The sequence below is a fragment of the Sus scrofa genome, chromosome 7 (assembly GCF_054392235.1).
Source record: "Sus scrofa isolate SSC_HxYL_T2T_F1_AM1 chromosome 7, Sscrofa_HxYL_maternal_Yorkshire_Landrace_v2.0, whole genome shotgun sequence".
NCBI classification, from domain to species: Eukaryota; Metazoa; Chordata; class Mammalia; order Artiodactyla; family Suidae; genus Sus; species Sus scrofa.
The window spans coordinates 69796889-69812238 of record NC_139389.1 but is presented as its reverse complement, the minus strand read 5'-3'; the positions used below and the strand labels follow the sequence as shown (position 1 = coordinate 69812238).

Here is a 15350-nt window from a genome sequence, read left to right as displayed (position 1 = left end):
GGAAACCCCTACTCGTCTCTCAAGAATCTCCTTCATTCGCCATGTATCTGTGACCTTGCCTCCGCATTCCATTCCCTCTCCTAGCACAGATTATGCACAAGAACAAGGCCTCATGGCCTTAATTCAGTGGTACTTAACAATACCTGCACTTTTGTCATATCCCCATCTAGGATGTAAACTTTCAACATCAGTTTCACTTCCTTACCTCCCCACTCCTTTGTCAATATCTGCCAATGCAATAGTCACTGTGATACTCTATCATATCGCTGGCTTCCAATGACCCCAAACTCATGTGCTTCCCTCTGCATATAATTAGGGTACACCGTGTGACTGGCTTTAATCATAGAATGCAGTGGGACTGACACTGTACCAGATGCCAGCCTAAGCCTTGAGAAGACCTGCAACTTCTGCTTTTGAGCTCATGGGAGTTTTGAGTTACTAAGTACCAAGTTGAGTGACTCTGCTGAAGAAAAGCCCCATCACCCCACTGTCCCAATTTAATCCAACCCCCACTCAACCTATAAGCAGAATGAAGGCGTGACCATCAGTAAGATCAGCAGAACTCCCTGGCTGGGCCCATTTTGCACAACTCTTAGAAAATAAAGTTTTACTGTTTTAAGCCACTAAGTTTTTGGAGTTTATTATACAATAAAGTACAACTGGGAAAAGGTACTTGGGAAATATTTGTTGACTGATGAATGAATGAGTGGAAATCTTTTTTTCTTTTTTTTGGCTTTTTAGGGCCACATCTGCAGCATATGGAAGTTCCCAGGCCAGGAGTCAAACTGGAGCTGCAGCTGCTGACCTACACCACAGCCACAGCAACACCAAATCCAAGCCGCATCTACAACCGACAACACAGCTCACGGCAGCACCAGATGCTTAACCCACTGGGTGAGGCCGGGGATCAAACACATATCCTCATGGATACTGCTCAGATTCATTACCACTGAGCCACAGTAGGAACTCCTGGAATTCTTGATTTTTGTATTGTTTTTGCTTTAAAACTGCCATAGCAAAAATATGGCCTAAAAACTCATGGTGAATTGAGAACAAGGAGAATGTAAAGAGAAAAGGGGAAAATAACATTTATTGATTACCTTCTATGTCCCAGGCACTATACTAAAGCATTTTCAAATTCACATGTCATTTTCTCAACAACAACTCAATGAGATAGTATCATCTTCCAGTACTTTTACTGATGAGAAAACTGATGCTCTGACAAGGAAATTAATGTTGTCAAGGTAAGCACTTATAAAATGTAAAAACTTGAATTCAAATACAGTTGACCCAAATAAAACAGAGGGGTTAGGGGCCCCGACCCCCACTCCATGCAGCTAATAAAATCTGTGTACAATTTATAGTTGGCCCTCCATATATGCAGTTGCTCTGTTCTTCTGGTTCCTCCATATCCCTGGTTCTGCATCTGTGGATCTCATAGCACCACAAGACTTAGGCCTGAAAAAGATCCACGTTTAAGTGGACCCTCGCAGTTCAAACCCATGTCGTTCAAGGATCAGCTGCACAAGTCTTTATGCTCACATTGCCCATGTTGTTTCCACTCCACCATAATGCCTTGACATTTGCAGCCAGTAGGAAATAACCATCCCCAGCCTCACCACTGATTTCCCATGGTATTTTGAGCTTCCTCCATGACCCCACACATTCAAGTTTTAACGACCTAAGCATGACACTACTAAGCTTACATGGCCCCTTGTCCCCTACAATCCATCCCAACTCCTTAAATGGTTACAAAATTCTAGCAACTCCTTCTCGAAAGACAGTCTCTTATCCCTTCAGGAGAGTCCAGGTGCAAGAGGCACTTGAGACCAGGAGACCAGACCTGACACCAGTCCAACGACCCTTCTGGGCCAGATATACCCATAAGGGTAGTATCTCAGAAGCTTAGAAAAGCAAGAGCTGTGTGCCCCAGTCCCGTGCATTAAAATGCCAGACCTATATTCTGGCACACCCATGGATATGCTGGCTAGGTTAAGTTTGCTTGTGATAGTGAAAAAGTATGTACTTTTCACAAACCCCTCAGTTGACTCTGATGCAAAATCAGGTTTGCAAAGTACTGTTCTTGTACATTTAAAAATATATTAATTCAGGAAAAACTGTTAGATTTTACTCCTCAAAGCACATGTTATACTAATGGTATGTGAAAGGAGATAACATTTTTAACTATGTGGATTGTCTATCTTGACATCTTCAATTCACTAGATGTCATCAACCATCCTCTTTAATGCTGACTTTATGTAAAATCAGTTTAATATCTCAAAAGGTAAATTTTTAAAAATCTCAGTAGTCAGCCTAAAACTCGTACCATTACCCCATAAAATGACAAGGTAAATTTAGGTTTGGTTCTTTGAACAGATACTAATGCATCTTTTTTTTTTTTTTTTTTTTTAGGACTGTACCCGCAGCATTTGGAGATTTCCAGGCTAGGGGTCAAATCAGAGCTATAGCCACCAGCTTACGTCACAGCCACAGCAACGTCAAATTCAAGCCGCATCTGCGACCTACACCACACCACAGCTCATGGAGGCAACACCAAATCCTTAACCCACTGAGCAAGGCTGGGGATTGAACCCGCAAACTCATGGTTCCTAGTCAGATTCGTTTCCGCTGCACCACAAAGGGGACTCCATAATGCATCTTTAGTGTAATGTTTCCAGCTGACACAGTACAGAAGATTTAATAATATATACCTTGCCCTCATGTTTTTCTATTTGATAAAGGTAATGTATTGTAATTTCTAGGTCAAAGTAGAATTTAACATCCTCCCACGAAGATGCTCCTATGTTTGCACTAAATACTCCAAGGAAATATAAGACAAAACCCACCAAACACATAAATAAGTGATCAATAACCTCACACCACAATTTTAGTGGAATCAGCATAAAGAAAAAGGTATTTGAAAATATACTGAGGAAAACCTAACTGTTGTTCATCACGCTCATACTCTGGTCTGCATCATGAAAAAGAAGCCACTTGGGGGAAAAAATACACAACCTAAATTTATTTTTAACCTTTAAAAAACACAGAATATTACCAGCCTCCCAGAGGGTCCCCTCAGGCTCCTGCCTGCCACTAACCCCCAACCAGGGTTTGCAGCTTTGTTTAAAATTCAAAAAAGATATTTCTATTCCCTCACTTTCAGTCCCCCGACTCAGAGTCCAAAAGAACATAGCAACCAGAGAAGAAGAGAGCTGCTCCCTGTGCTCCTAGGGTGCTTCTCTACGTGTCGAGCCCAACACCACACAAGACTCCCCTTCCCTACCCCACTCCTCCAAATCTCCACATTCAGGCAAACTGCAGAGGCCAGAAAGGAGTGGGGTGATAAGTATGTGGACCAAGGTATCAGGAGATGCAGGGAAGGACTGGTGACATCCACATCCTCTGCCATAGAAACACTGATATTGGGGATTGTAGGGGTTTTTTTTAATTTTTTTTTCTTTTTATAGCTGCACCTGCAGCACATGAAAGTTCCTAGGCTAGGGCTCAAATCGGAGTGGCAGCTGCCAGCCTACACCACAGCCACAGTAAGGCGGGATCCAAGCCTTGCCACACCTCACGGCAAACTGGATCCTTAACCCACTGAGTGAGGCCAGGGATTAAACCTGCATCCTCACAGAGACAACATCATGTCCTTAACCTGCTGAGCCACAACGGTAAACCCAGGATTGAAGTTTTTGTGCATTATAGTGGTTCACATATCACAGAATCAAGCATTAAAAACAGATGGTATGTCAGCTGAAAAAATGCCTACTTAGAAATGAGAAATTGGGTTGAAAGCACAATACACCAACCTGCCCTTCACATCTCCTCCAACAAAGAGACCATATCAATACCTCAATACAGTTTGTGGAAGATATGGGTGAAGGGGAACAAGAAAAAGTCTACTCACCCTGTCTGTGGAGCATCGCACCTTGTTCAAAGAAAAGAAGAAAAGCCACCACGAGTCTACGGGGGGAAAAAAAACACAAGATAAAGAGAAGAGAACACTATGGAAAAGACCAGGAAAAACACAGCTAACTTCTGAAAATCAAATCTTCTTAAACTCCAGAAAAAAAAATTTCCAAACTGCTTGGTATTCTAAGAACAGTATAAAAAGACACAGGATCGAATGAAGAAAAGCTGGACAAAGAAGGAGCAGGCTGAAATAAGAGGGTAAAAATGACTGATTTTAAGGAAATAAAAGCACTATAGCACACAGCATTGCCCTGGGGAATGGTATGACAATGTCTGTTAGACTTGATTATATGGATGCTCCATTAGCTAATAAACCCTCTCGTGGATATAACATTTACTACAAACAATATCATTGGGCACACCAGGATACAAATTTCAAGTTTATAATACCATATCAAATACTGGAAATTTGCTGAGAGAGATTTCGGGTGTTCTAATCACAAAAAAAAAAAAAAAAAAAAAAAAAACTGTATGAGGAGAAAATATGTTCATTAGTTTGACTGCAGTAATCATTTCACCATGTATATGTACTTAAAAGTAGGTTGTATATCTTAAATACATATAATTTGTATTTTTAAAATTATTTAAAGAATGTTTATAGCCGCATTTTTAGTAGCCAAAAACCATAAACAACCCAACTGTCCCATGGCAGACACTACAGTGTGGTGATATACACAACAAAGGGATACTAGACAGAAATGAAAATGTGCAGCCTACAGCGAATCACAAGACAGATGAGTGCCACAAATACAATGACTTGTGGAAGAAGCCAGACAAAAAAAATTCATATTGGTTGATTTCTTGTATATAAAGTTTAAAAGCTAAACGATGATATTAAGCGATGAATACTTAGGATGTCAAAACTATTTAAAAAAATAAGGCAGCAATTATCATCAAGGTCAGAAGAAACTTTGAGAGGAAAAAAAAAGGGGTTTGTACCTGGGACAAGGCAGGTGGGAAGCCTCAGGAACACTGCCATGTTCTGTTTCTTAACCTAGGCTGGTACACATGGCTTATTCTCTTAGAGTTTCTCAATGTGTATATTTAGGATATATATACTTTTCCACATGCACATTATATTTCATGACTTTAGAAAGTTTTGTAATAAAGCCTTTGCTTCTTTAAAAAAAAAAAAAAGCTTTGGAATCACATTAACAGAATTAAAATCTAGGGTGATGGAGTTCCCGTTGTGGCTCAGTGGTAATGAACCCGGCCAGTATTCATAAAGATGCGGGTTCGATCCCTGGCCTCACTCAGTGGGCTAAGAATCTGGCATTGCCGTGAGCTGTGTTGTAGGCCAGTGGCTGCAACTCTGATTCATCTGCTAGCCTGGGAACTTCCATATGCCACAGGTGCGGCCCTAAAAGTAAAAATAAAAAGTTTTGGAACCACAACAACAAAATGAAAATCTAGGGTGGTGGAGTTCCTGCTGTGGCTCAGCAGGTTAAGAACCTAACTAATATTCATGAGGATGCATGTGTGATCCCTGGCCTTGCTCAGTGGGTTAAGGAGCTGGCATTGATGTGGCTGTGGCATAGTTGGGCAGCACAGCTCTGATTCAACACCATATGCCTCAGGTGTGGTCCTTAAAAAAGAAAAAAAAAAACTAAAGAGAGGAAAAAGGTAGGTTCGATAAAAGGAAAAATGAGAATAAACTTGTTTACTCATAAAATATAGAGGTAAATACTAAAATAAGAGGTGGAGTTTCTGCTATGGCACAATGGGATCAGTGGCATCTCTGTAGCACCAGGATGCATATTCAATCCCTGGCCCAGCATAGTGAGTTAAAGGATTCGGGGAGCTCCCATTGTGGCTCAGCATGTTATAAACCCGACTAGTATCCATGAGGATGTGGGTTCAATCCCTAGCCTCATTCAGTGGGTTAAGGATCCAGTGTTGCCATGAATTGTGTAGGTCAAAGACACGGCTCAGATCCCACTTTGCTGTGGCGTAGACCAGCAGCTGTAGTTCAGATTCAACCCTTAGCCTAGGAACTTCCACGTGCTGCAGATATGGCCCTGAAAACAAAACAAAACAAAAAAACCAACATTGCTGCAGCTGTGGCATGGAAGGTTGCAACTGAGGCTTGGATCTGATCCTTAACCTAGAACTTCCATAGGCTGTGGGGCAGACAAAAAAAAGAAAAAAAGAAAAAAGAGAAAAAGGTAAGATGATGGTCACTGGGTTGGGGGGAAAAGAAAGCTGAAATTCAGACAACTGATTATCTCCAGAAAAAAAGTACAATAAAATCAAATAAATGATAACTAAGCAACATAACAGGTACTGGGCTAAATAGTTTACACACATTCACTGAATGCTTACAGTAACCCTATAAGTTTAAATCAGCTTCCTTCCTTATGTTAATGGGAAGACTGAGGCCTCATTTTCCTAAGATCTTATGATCAGACAGGTAAGTAGCAGATAGAAGCCTTGAACCCCTGTCTCTGATGGACTAAAGTCAGTCCTCTCAACTGCTATACCATAATGCCCCCTATTTTTTCCTGCCTTGGATTAAAATATAATGTATTGCGACATTCAAGCCAAAGGACAACAAAAAAAAATCTTTTAAAAGATTGAAAAAGAAACTCAATTTTTATTTGTTTGGGTGGGAGTGGGAATGTCGGTTGTTTTTGGTTTTGTTTTTGTTTTTTTTTCCGAGAGTTTATTTAATCCATTTCTAACCATGAGCACTCATTACAAAAAGCATTTATTTAGACTAAGTAGAATTAAAAATATAGATTTTCTTGAGCCAACAACTATGAGTCATCTATTACACAAGATGTATTCAATATTTGCTACAGAGTCCAAAATTGATAAAAACTTTAAATAAAAGTCATGCTTGAGAGGGGAAAAAAAAAACACCTTCTACTTAATGTTATCTAGAAAAGAAAGTCAAGTTTACCTCAGTACTAAGTGGGAACAGCAATCACATGCTCTGGTGAGAACTCTAATTAATTCCCAGGTTCTTTGCCCTTGTTCTACAGAATAACTTACAAAACAACCAATGACAATGACCATTAAATAGTATCCCATTTCAGTTCTTTTGTTCAGAATGACTCCTATATGCGTGTAGATATATATAGATATTTAGATACACACTTATATAACCCTCATTTGTGTAAAGGCTTTCATAGAAGATCATTCACCTCCTCATGCTATAACTCAGTTGAGAAATAATGCATAATCAAAGCCATCCTATATTTAATACAAAGTGCTCACCGCTGGGGTCAGGCTTGGAGCACAGGGGCACAACTGCGTGCGGACATCTGCAGGAACACGACCACTGGGCATAGACCCCGAGGCTTGCCAGCTTCAGCGACCAGACATGACCCACATGCTGTGCAATCTGCACGTGAGGACTTCCAATGGGTGAGCCTGAAGACCAAAAAAGTGGGGACACCCAGCAGTGAAGCCCTGGCAGCTGGTCCTACACTATACAGCAATGTGCAGGCAGCATAATGACCTGTGCCGCAGCTGCACCCACAGCCACTTCTGTGGGGAGAAGTTCCTGGAGCAGTGCTTCTGCTCTGGGGGCGGTTGGGTACCAGAAGCTCAAATATGTTGGGTGTGATCTCAGCCTTCTGCAGAGCACACAGCTGTGGCCAGTTGCCAGCACATGGTCATCCGTGGCTCCTTCCTTAATTAGACAAAACCAGACATCTCAGGTTAATGAATTTAGCACGTTTCTATGTATGGGAAGATGTAAAAGTCTGGGCTTATTTAAATCATTCCTTTGATTATGCACCTTAATTATCTAGGACCAGTATCCTGCTAGTCCCCATCCTGAATCCCCTCAGGGTGCACAATTGGGGGCAGCTGCAGTGGCCACTGGTTTGATGACCCAAATATTCTTTGTTTACTGATATAGCCTGCAACATATTTCATCCACATAGCCAAGTTGTCTCATATTTGTGAAAGCATTAAAACCCAGATATTTTGGAAAATATACCCACTCACATTTTAAAAACCTTTTTAAAAATATTCCTTTGAAAACAAATTTCAATTGACCAAGAGAAGAAACACAGAAGGAGGTAAAAATGGGAGAGTAATAATATAGAAGGGGTTCTCCAAATCTCCCCAAATGACTGAAACAAAGATAGGTTTAATCATCTAAGAATAGTTTAAAAAGAAAAACTAAACAATATCGAACATTCTTGGTAGATGTAATTTTAAAAATATATATATTTTTTGTCTTTTTGCCATTTCTTGGGCCACTCCTGTGGCATACGGAAGTTTCCAGGCTATGGGTTGAATTGGAGCTGTAGCCACTGGCCTACGCCAGAGCCACAGCAACTCGGGATCCAAGCCGCATCTGCGACCTACACCACAGCTCACTGAGGCAACATCAGATCCTTAACCCACTGAGTAAGGCCAGGGATTGAACCTGCAACCTCATGGTTCCTAGTCAGATTCATTAACCACTGAGCCACAACAGGAACTCCCTAAAATTTTTATAATTTTTAAAATTTGATCCAAATTTTAAAACCCGGATTTCATTAAGAATTGGGTCGTTGAGGGACAATGCGCAAGGAGAAGGTGGAAGGTAGGTTAAACCATTCTGAATGATAATCAAAGATACAGTTTTGCTCTTTAGGGGTTAGAGAAATGTAATTTTAAGAATGCTTTTGAATTATATGGAACCACAAAAGACCCAGAATTGCCAAAGCAATCCTGAGGAACACAAACCAAGCAGGAAGCATAATTCTCCCAGCCTTCAGGCAATATTACAAAGCCACAATCATCAAGACAGGGGGGTACTTGTATCAAAACAGACATACAGACCAATAGAACAGAATAGAGAACCCAGAAATAAACCCAGACACCTACAGTCAATTAATCTTTGACAAAGGAGGCAAGAACATAAAATGGGAAAAACACAGTCTTTTCAGCAAGTATTGCTGGGAAACCTGGACAGCTGCATGTAAATCATTGAAACTGGAACATACCCTCACACTAAGCACAAAAATAAATACAAACTGGCTTAAAGACTTAAATGTAAGACAAGACACCATCAAACTCCTGGAAGAGCACATAGGCAAAACATTCTCTGACATCAACCTTACAAATGTTTTCTCAGGTCAGTCTCCCAAAGCAACAGAAATAAAAGCAAAAATAAACAAATGGGACCTAATCAAACTGACAAGTTTTGCACAGCAAAAGAAACCATTAAAAAAAAAAACAAAAAGACAACTTGAAGAATGAGAGAAAATAGTTTCAAATGATGCAACTGATGAGTTGATCTCGAAAATATACAAACAACTTACACAACTCAACAGCAAAAAAGCCAAAAACCCAATGGAAAAATGGGCAAAAGACCAGAATAGACATTTCTCCAAAGAAGATATACAGATGGCCAACAAACACATGAAAAAATGCTCAACGTTACTGATTATTAGAGAAATGCAAGTCAAAACTATTATGAGGTACCACCTCATATAAGTCCACAAATGCTGGAGAGGTTGTGGAGAAAAAGAACCTCCTGCACTGCTGGTAGGAGTGTAAATTGATACAACCACTATGGAAAACGGGATGAAGGTACCTTAGAATACTATACATAGAACTACCATATGACCCAGCAATCCCACTCCTGGGCATATATCTAGACAAAACTTTCCTTGAAAAAGACACATGTACCCGCATGTTCACTGCAGCACTATTCACAATAGCCAAGACATGGAAACAACCCAAATGTCCATTGACAGATGATTGGATTAAGAAGATGTGGTATATATATACACAATGGAATACTACTCAGCCATAAAAAAAAAACAAAATAATGCCATTTGCAGCAACATGGATGGAACTAGAGACTCTCAGACTGAGTGAAGTAAGTCAGAAAGAGAAAGACAAATACCATATGAAATCAACTATTATCTGGAGTCTAATATATGGCACAAATGAACCTTTCCACAGAAAAGAAAATCATGGACATGGAGAACAGACTTGTGGTTGCCAAGGGCGAGGGAGTGGGATGGACTGGGAATTTGGGGTTAATAGATGCAAACTATTGACTTTGGAATGGATAAGCAATGAGATCCTGCTGTATAGCACTGGGAACTATATCTAGTTACTTATGGTGGAGCATGATAATGTGAGAAAAAAGAATGTATACATGTATGTGTAACTGGGTCACCTTGCTGTATAGTAGCAAATTGACAGAACACTGTAAACCAGATATAATGGGAAAAAAAATAAAAATCATTATTTAAAAAAAAAGAATGCTTTTGAAAAATTTTGAAAACTAAGTACCACCAGCAGAATTTAAATATGTGTGTGACTATCTCCAAAGGAAGATAAAAGCAAAAAAAAAATGAGATCCATATTTCAAAACAATGTAAATGCACAGAAAGGGGAAAACAAAACATGAAACAAAATGACAAGTGGCACCAAACTTACTGAAGTCAAAGGGCTGCAGATTGAATCCCAAAATGCTGTTTAAGAAACCCAACTAATATCAAGTGACATAAACAGGAAAAAAGTAAAAGGAAAGGAAAATGTGTGAAAGACAAAGGCAAACAAAAAGGAAGTAGTGATGAAAATACTAAAAACAAATTAAGAGGAATATAAGGCCAAAAGCATTACATAGGGCAAATAGGATCATTTTATATTAATAAGTGATGCAGTCTTTAATACCAGCATAGCAGTCAAATCTTTGTATGCTGATGAGGATTGTATTGATACACACACAGGAAATATGTCCTTAAAAATACAAGGGTACATTTACGTCAACTCAGTAATAGTAGGGAACTTGGACGTCATCTGCATCTTGGCAAATCAAGTAGGCAAAAAAAACCAAGGATGATGTTTCAAGAAATGCAGAATAAGATCAATTTACTGGATATTTATATCAAACTCTGTATCCCACAAACCAAACACCCCCCTAAAAGCCCCCAAGTAAAAGGAAAAATTCAAAGTTATCATTAGAGTCAATTTAGAAACAACAAAAATGGAACACTACATATCAAAAGGCTATGATATCAGCAGTGAGGTATTCAGAGGAAAATATTCATAAACAATTTTAATATTAAGCAAAAAATCATCATAATAAGTGAGCTGAGCACTTACAAGGAAGCAATAATGCAGGTCGAGATTGTAAGCATAAAGAAGGAATTAATAAAAGGAGAAAATAATGAATAGAAAAAAAGAAAAATATAATTAATGAATAACCCCAAAGGTGGTTCTTTGAAAGAACAAATAAAATAGACAAATTTCTGTTGAATCTAATCAGGAAGCAAAGACAAAGTGTTTACAGAAGATCAAAAATCCAGTATGAGGAGTTCCCATTGTGGCGCAGTGGTTAACGAATCCTACTAGGAACCATGAGGTTGCAGGTTTGATCCCTGCCCTTCCTTGCTCAGTGGGTTAAGATCCGGCGTTACCGTGAGCTGTGCTGTAGGTCGCAGACACGGCTCAGATCCCGCGTTGCTGTGGCTCTGGCATAGGCTGGCAGCTACAGCTCTGATTAGACCCCTAGCCTGGGAATCTCCATATGCCGCGGGAGCGGCCCAAGAAATGGCAAAAAGACAAAAAAAAAAAAAAAATCCAGTATGAGAACACTTTAAAAATAAAAGGTTAGAAGTTTTGAAAATCTATATCAAACAATGGAATGCAGTTTCACACAAGGTAGTCTAGGAAAAAGTCATGAAAAGTCTACACGTGTGATGGATGCACGGACATCTACTTTGGTTTGGAAGGCGAGCAAGACTAGAGATTTCAAGTAATTAAAAAGCTGCTTTCTTTTTGGTCTGCCCGCAATGCAGCAAGAGTGCAGAAGTACCTAGCTGAGATGCAGATGGGTAGATGTGGGTCCCTGTTACTTCTCTTGCTTTTCATGGGGCCACACTGGAATTTCAGTCCTGAGGATCAAAGAGGTACAGAATGGAAGGATCCCTGATTTTTTATGCCACCAGGTATATTAAAATCCAGGCACAGGTTTTGCTACTCAAGAAGCCAAGCCACCTGTGCCTAGTATTCCCATTGTAGGCCTTGACATTCCTGCTCTGCCAGCTCTGGGCCAATACCCTCATCTGCACTGCAGAATCCAGGTGTTTTCCATTCATGTCCACTCAGGGGATTTGTGTGCCAAAGCTTAGCCAATACCTTCCACAAAGTCAACACCTACTACTGTGATAGGTCTATTCATTTGTTTATTCATCCATTCATTCATTAAACAAATATTTAACAGATTTTTATGTGCCAGGAAATGTAATAAGCCCTGGGAACGCAAAAACTTTGGGGAAAAATAATTGCCCTCTATAGGGAAAGACAGAGGAGGTAAAAAAAAAAAAAAAAAAAAAATTATACTATCAACTGGGTACAGGTAGCTATGGAAGCACGCCATGGGAAGTCAGGTAAGGTTTCCCTGGGAAGGTCTCTTTAAGAACAAGCATGCACTACTTATCTTCCTCTGTCTGGCATATATCACTTAGCATAATGCTCTCAAGGTTTATCCATGTTGTTTCAAGTAGCGGATTTTTTCTTTTTTAGGGCTGAAAAATATTTCTCTTTGTGTGTGTACACAACTATAAATATACATATATTTCAGAGTTCCCATCATGGCTGAGCAGTAACAAAACCAACAAGTATCCATGAGGATCCAGGTTCAATCCCTGGCCTCGCTCAGTGGGTTAAGGAGCTGGCGTTGCCATGAGCTGTGATGTAGGTCAAAAATGCAGCTCAGATCCCACATTGCTGTAGCTGTGGTGTAGGCCAACAGCTCTAGCTCTGCTTCAGCCCCTAGCCTGGGAACTTCCATATGCCACAGATGCAGTCCTAAGAAGCAAAAATTAAATAAATAAATAATATACTTTTCACCTTTTCACCAATACAATGTAGTATACTTTGTAATACTAGGTAGTATAATTTACTAAAAAGATCTTAATTTAAATCTTCTCTTCACATATACAAAATTGTTACTGTGTAGAGGTAACAGCTAAGTTACTTAGCTTGACTGTGGTGACGTTTTCACTATATATATAAAAAAATCAAGTTGCACATTTTAAATATATACAATTTTTATATGTCTGATACCTCAATAAAGTTGTTTAAAAATAAAGAATATGAATTTTCTAGGAGTTCCCATCGTGGCGCAGTGGAAACGAAGCCAACTAGAAACCATGAGGTTGTGGGTTCGATCCCTGGCCTCACTCAGTGGGTTAAGGATCTGGCGTTGCCATGAGCTGTGGTGTAGGTCATAGACGTGGCTCGGATCCTGCATTGCTGTGGCTGTGGTGTAGGCCAGCAGCTGTAGCTCTAATTGAACCCCTAGCATGGGAACCTCCATATGCCGAGGGCACAGCCCTAAAAAGAAAAAAAAAAAGAATATGAATTTTCTAGCTAAAATAACTCCAAGCAAAGGAAGCCGGTCTCTCTTCCCTTGTACCCCACCCCCACCCCCACCCCCATGACCAAACTCCAAGTCCAAAATCTGAAGGTTGGTAAGGCTGGATGTAATCAATAAGGAGGGCAGCTGGAAGTGCCTATGGTCCTCTACCCAGCACCATCCCTCTTGCCCAGAGGACCTTGGGCACTTCCAGCTGCCCTCCTTATTGATTACATCCAGCCTTACCAACCTTCAGATTTTCCACTCTGATCATACACTGCCCTGTTGAAAATCCACCATGGGAACCTCAATGCCTTCAAAAGAAAATCTAAACTTCTTAATCTGGCTCACATAGCCCCTTAAAAATCTGACCTACTTGTTTATTTCACCAGTTTCAGTGACTGTATTTTCCCACTGTAGTAACTGGGAGAAAAAAATTTACTAAATTGAAGTGACCCCCTAAACTCTTGTAAGTGAATAATTGTTAGTTTTCTTGCAGGTACCAACATTTTTTTTGCAACACATGCTTGCAGTAGTATCACAGCCTGGGAATGTACTTTATATTCTCAGTGATGGTGACGATGCTAGTGGTAAAGACAGTGCTGGAAATAGATTATATCTCCATTAAAACTAAAGAAATCAGGAGTCTGGGTAGAGAGAGGAAAAGAAAGTAGGACACAGGTAGTACAAGAAAGATATTTAAGACATGAATGTCAGTCCAAGTGCCTCAACTCAATGTCAAAAATGCATGGTGAAGGAGTTATGTAGTAGAGATTTCAGGCAAGGTAAATCCCCAGTCAATAGCAACCTGAGTCTCTGTTCTTCCTGAAATTCTATTGTAACAGGCAATTATAATAAAGTAGATAGTGGTGTGGCAAAGTCCTACGAAAACTGTCCCTTGCCCCTACTCAGGTGTACCTGGGGGCAGGCAGGGAGCCAGAGCGAGCAACAGAAGGTTTCAAAACCTTTAGTGAAGGATACAGAAGTTACCTGAAAATCACAAATTGGCACACCAAGCCAGAGGTTACCACACACGGGGTGGTAATGGAAGCCCACAGCCAGTGGCCAAAGTGTGGACCAGCTGAGTTGGAAAGATTGGCAGGACATGTGTAAGTAGATATGGGAGCTGGTCAGCGGGGGGTCAGGGCTGGGCTCTCCTGAAGCATCCACCAAAGAGAAATAGCCCACATGCGTTACAGGAGTGGCAGGCAGTGAGGGAAAGGCTGATGGCCAAAGACCAACTGGAATAGCCTTCCACCCAGAAGCCAGAAATGACTAAAGGACCCTTTGTTGATTCAACTGGCCCTGGCACATTGAGAGCAAGGAAAAATGGAGGAAAGAGGTGGACCACTCCAGATTGCTGGGCAATGGGTTTAATAAGAAGGGAACTTAGGAGTTCCCGTCGTGGCGCAGTGGTTAACGAATCCGACTAGGAACCATGAGGTTGCGGGTTCGGTCCCTGCCCTTGCTCAGTGGGTTAATGATCCGGCGTTGCCGTGAGCTGTGGTGTAGGTCGCAGACGCGGCTCAGATCCCGCGTTGCTGTGGCTCTGGCGTAGGCCGGCGGCTATAGCTCCGATTGGACCCCTAGCCTGGGAACCTCCATATGCCGCGGGAGCGGCCCAGAAAATAGCAAAAAGACCAAATAAATAAATAAATAAATAAATAAAATCTATTAAAAAAAAAAAAAAAAAAAGAAGGGAACTTAGATACAAGGCTTGTCTTGAGGGGCTGCCAGATGAACAGATCTCTGCATTCAACTGCGAGAATATTAACAGTTTATATAGGGGCCTTAATTGGGTCCTGCCACATTTGCAGGTCAGATGGTTTCGTCAACACCTGTTCTCTTAAGGCTATTTCTTTGAAAGAGTCTCTAGTGTGGGTACAGCAGGCAGATCATCATTCTAAGGACAGGAGTGGGCATGGGGTGGGGGTGAGGGGCATATAATTGCCTGGTCCAGTTCTCCAATGAACCAGTGGTCACTTTCTCTCAATGACCTCCTCTAGCAAATTCCCCTGATCTCCCCTGATCACATAAGCTCCATAGAAATTTT

The 15350-nt window shown here is 40.7% G+C and overlaps 1 long non-coding RNA gene across 1 annotated transcript in view; it reads right to left on the bottom strand.

The window, feature by feature from the left end:
- The window catches only part of LOC146401658 (uncharacterized), a 102965-nt gene extending 98999 nt beyond the window's left edge, over window positions 1–3966 (bottom strand). Inside the window, exon 1 of the long non-coding RNA XR_014810611.1 lies at window positions 3911–3966. This is a non-coding gene — a long non-coding RNA (uncharacterized LOC146401658). The remainder of the gene's footprint in view (window positions 1–3910) is intronic.
- Window positions 3967–15350: the final 11384 nt, after the last annotated feature.